This window comes from Trichogramma pretiosum, unplaced genomic scaffold (genome assembly GCF_000599845.2).
Source record: "Trichogramma pretiosum strain Unisexual culture from Peru unplaced genomic scaffold, Tpre_2.0 scaffold54, whole genome shotgun sequence".
NCBI classification, from domain to species: Eukaryota; Metazoa; Arthropoda; class Insecta; order Hymenoptera; family Trichogrammatidae; genus Trichogramma; species Trichogramma pretiosum.
This window is the reverse complement of record NW_019641628.1, coordinates 830,236-834,665: the sequence shown is the minus strand read 5'-3', so window position 1 is coordinate 834,665 and position 4,430 is coordinate 830,236. Positions and strand designations below refer to the sequence as shown.

The window sequence follows — 4,430 nt, the reverse complement described above, 5'->3', positions numbered from 1 at the left end:
CTACTTCTCTTGTGTATACATTGGTCGGATGCATAACCTCTCTGTGTATAACAGTATCTATATGTTGAGTGTTTTGTTGTGCGCGGCACGCGGAGAACTATGCACTGTGCGGCGTGCGCGATGTGATCGCGAATAACTTTGCGTGACGTGTTTACAAAAGTACAGCGATAAGTATAGCTTTATGGTCTTCAAGTAGTTTTAATCATATTTACAAATCATACTACGAAATACCGAAGTTCGATCAATGTCGACGAAGCAAAACTGCGTTTTTAAAGAAATGAAATTATGTATGTCTTGTCTAGTGTCTAATCACTTTTCTATCAATCACATATTGTTAAGGAAAAATGAGATTAAAGAGTGATTTTACTGTTATATTATAAAGTGTCTCTTATGTGTCAAGTCTATTTTACATTATACGGGCAATTAATATATTTCAATCATATTTTCTTCATTGACAAAATATGTGACGATCGCGAGTTACATCTCACTTAAACATCCCGCAGTTTTGGATAAAATCCACGACGTCGGCCGCGAGCGAATAACTATAATGCGGGATAAGAGAGAGAGAGAGAGAGAGAGAGAGAGAGAGAGGGGAAATAAAGAAAGAAGCGACGTTTGCGGGGAAATTAATGCGTAGATAGAGAGAGAGAGAGATAAAATAGAACCATGATAGCTCAGCTACGGTGTTTCTAACGCGTACGAGCGACCACGGATCTGCGTAATTGCAGGCTGTCGGATTGCTGCTGCTTCTACCATGCTGCCGGGCTAACGAGCTATACTAGGTCCGCACATATAGAAGTGCACTAATGAGTTCCTCGGCGGGGATTTTAGTTTGTCTCGTTTGGTCTTCTGCGTTGATTCTTTTTTTTCGTCGCCGTGTGCGCGCGCGCTTTTTATCCTCGTTTGCACTTTGGCCCGCGCGTAATTTCTCTTTTTTAATTTTTTTATTTAACATGTACGTGCTCGCTCGCTCGCTTGCGCACATCGGTCAAACGCATTTATAGCTCGCTGGGCGCGCAGGTAAAAAAAGAGAGAGAGAGAGAGAGAAAGAGAAAAAAAAAGGAGACAGAGAGAGAAAACGTATCGTGCTCGTTGGGCGTGCGGTACCATTTATCTAGCTCGTTAGTTTATATATATTTTCTATCTCTGTTACGCTTTTGCGAAGCTTCGTATCCACTTGTGTGTACCTTTACGTTCTCCAAGTGCAAAGTATACTGTATAATAATATATAACCGCTATACAGATGTTTCGCGATACTCTGCGCTACGACCAACCCGAGCATATATACGCGATACACGGCGATAAATATAAAAGACGCGCGAACGATGTTGCCGAGGCAATTGATATCGGTTCTCTCTCTTACTCTTTCTCCCTCGTGTGTAATTGCTTACGACGTATATACATATCGCTCTCCAGGTAACATTTGCTCAACAATCGTGTACCGCACACTACACGCAAGCTCATTCGTAATTCTTCCTACATCCCGGTATACTTGAAAATTAAGTCGATCTACTTCGACGAGTGTATTACGATCGATCGATCGGTAGTGTATAGAAACTATATTACCATCATTTTGCTATATTGTTTTTTCTTCCGTTGCAATATCGACCCTTGTATACTCGAGTTGCGTCGAGTACTCCTTCGCGGATTATTTTATCGTAATATCCTTCGCCCTTTACTCGATGTGTGATCCTTGAGCCACATAATACGCACCGCGTTTTCCAAGTGCGAATCGCGTGCGTGGGCGCAAACATTAACAATTCGTTAAACGAGCCGTTTATTTTTTCTTTCCGTATTATCCTGCGCGTAGAAAAATAATCGTAGAAAAACGCGGGTACTCGTACACAATTACGCGAAGCGTCGTTTCTTTAATGAGCTCTCTCTCTCTCTCTCTCTCTCATCGAGAGAAGAAGAAGAAAAAAAAGCAAGGTAAAGAGGTGGAAAAATATCGAATGTCGCGCGTACGTAGCCGTGCGTCATGTATCACGAGTGCGTGTCTCGTCTCGCGCAGGCTCGCTTATCCAAGAGAGAAAAGCTTGTGAGCGACGACGCGCGACGCTCGAGCCGTATGTGTATATAGGTATATATACTGGCGCGCGCGCGCACTATTTCATCAAATTTAATTGAAAGTGCAATTAAAACGATTACGCGCGTAGCGATGCAGCAGCAGCAGCAGCAGCTACGTCTGGTGCTGGTGTGTACGTATACGTGCTGTTACGCGCGCAATAGATACGATAGAGTGAGCGAGAGAGAGAGATACTCAGGTGCAAGCTCTCTCTCTCTCTCTCTCTCTCTCGGTGCCAGCTATGTTCTAATTTGAAATCCTGCACTTGCGTATCGTATTTTAGGCGCTCTCTGTCTCTCGTGTACACGTTGAAAGCCACTCAGCGCGGTTACTGCTGCTGCTGCTGCTGCTTGTTTCTACGGCAAAGCACGCATACGTGCCGCGTACCTCGAAAACCCGCACCAGTCGTTAATGAATAATTGCTTCAATGAATAATTGCAGCAGCAACGGTGCGAAAACCTCGAGATCGCGCAATCGTTGCTGTAAACGCTGGGCCCGCAGCAATTTACTATTTCGCCGCGAATTGCGTATTATATATACGTCAGGTGGTGTATAATGGTTTTGACGAACGAGACTAGAGATCCTTTACACGGGTAAATAATGTGCGTAAACACGATCTCGACGTAAACCTGGCTCTCTCTCGAGTCTATTTCGCTTCTCTGTAAGTGCTGCTGCTGTTCGCGCGTGATTAGTACCTGTATATAAACCCGCAAGCTCGCACTACGAAAGCTCGGTGCGTATTGTACATCGTGCGGTCCCTTCGAACCTCGTGACGACAAATCGGAAAAACGTACACTTATGTACACTTCTTTCTGTGAGTGCAGTCCGATACATCCATGGAAGTTTCGTACTACGCACAGCGACGATGCATCGTTACATCGTTAACGAAATTTTCTCTTCCTTACTGTTCGCCAAAGCGGTTTATCGACTGCGTTTTGATGTTTTGAAGCTTCGACCAGGGCTACATAGTTGCGCAGCAGCTGCTGCTGTACTAAGCATTTGATTGAAATCCAATAAATCTTCGTTGGCGCCCTTCTCTCAGTTCTACCCTGGCTGTGGAGTTTTTCTCCAGTGTTAATATTTTTATTTTTATTTTTTTTAAACTTCTCGGAAACAAATACAAATTCTTCAGTTGAGTGCCTTGTAAGGAAACTTAACGTGTCTTTTGCTCGATTTTGTTACGTCTTAATGTTGATGATGATTGTTGTGTCTCGTATATCTATCGATATTATCCATGCAAATAGATCAATTAAAAAATAATAATAATAATAGTAAAAATATTGGTTTTCTCATCGATACGCTCTCGATCATTCGAAGTAAAAGACCTCCAATTGTGTTATACACATTTAGGCGTCACTTAATCCTTTCTTTTGCTACGCAAGTATTTCAGTTTTTTCTTTATCTCTTTCCTTTTCAACTCCGCTCTCTTCGTGCTCAAAAATATCTTATAACGCGCGCGCGTACTTTGTGCCTCGCTGACGCACATTCATTCGGAATCGGGCGCGCGCGCCCCCGACTCCGCCGCTTGCACCTTTGGTGCACACACGGGCCGAACCAATTAAACGCAATTTTGTGCTCGCATTTGTACTCTGTATTATTCGATAAAGCCCGAGTGTACATATGTGCGTGTAGGTACGGAACGCTTTGGAGCACTGCAAAAATACGCACACACAGATGTACAGCACACATTCGAATCGTTATAATGTACGGTAGAACAAAAGCAGCTCGGCGCAGTCGAAAAACAAGGCCGCACCACCACCGCCGCTGCAATGTGTCCGTATGAAGCGATGCCGTTTCTCTCGCTAGAGGAATTTAATCGATGTTTCTCGTATACGTGTATAATACGTAAACCTTTTTTTTCTCGTTGTTGCGCGATGCCAATTCATTATACACTCGCGTGCACACAGCAGCCAGTTCGGCCGTAGCCTAATTTTATCCTTTTAGCTGCCGCTGGAAACAGAGAGAGGAAATGTAGTGCAGTCAAAATAGCCGCCGACCTTTCTCTCGGCTCAAAAGTTGCATCGTGGGTACATAGAAATTTGCGTTGCTTGCGTCATATTCCCTTGCCTCGTGTGTATATACGCGCTCCGAGTTTTTTGTATTGCCTCCCCCGCCTGTACACGCGTGTATTACAACAAAAGTGCGCGAAGCCGCGTTCGGTGTGACACAGTCAGCATCGCTTTTTATCGATCTCTCACTTCGCAGGCCAGGTATACAAGACTATACAACTGCTCTCGCGGGTACTGCGCCTCTGGTGCAACCGGAAATTCGCAGGCTCCTCTCCATCTCTCTCTCTCTCTCTCTCTCTCGAGGCTTTGAAATATTTAAAAAGCCTAGGCTATAAACTGCGCATCGGCGTATAAAC

General features: G+C 44.2%; 1 protein-coding gene across 1 annotated transcript in view; it reads left to right on the top strand.

Moving 5' to 3' along the window:
* The window catches only part of LOC106654324 (diacylglycerol kinase eta), a 55,814-nt gene that overhangs the window by 16,089 nt on the left and 35,295 nt on the right, over positions 1-4,430 (top strand). The gene's annotated exons all lie outside the window — the stretch shown is intronic.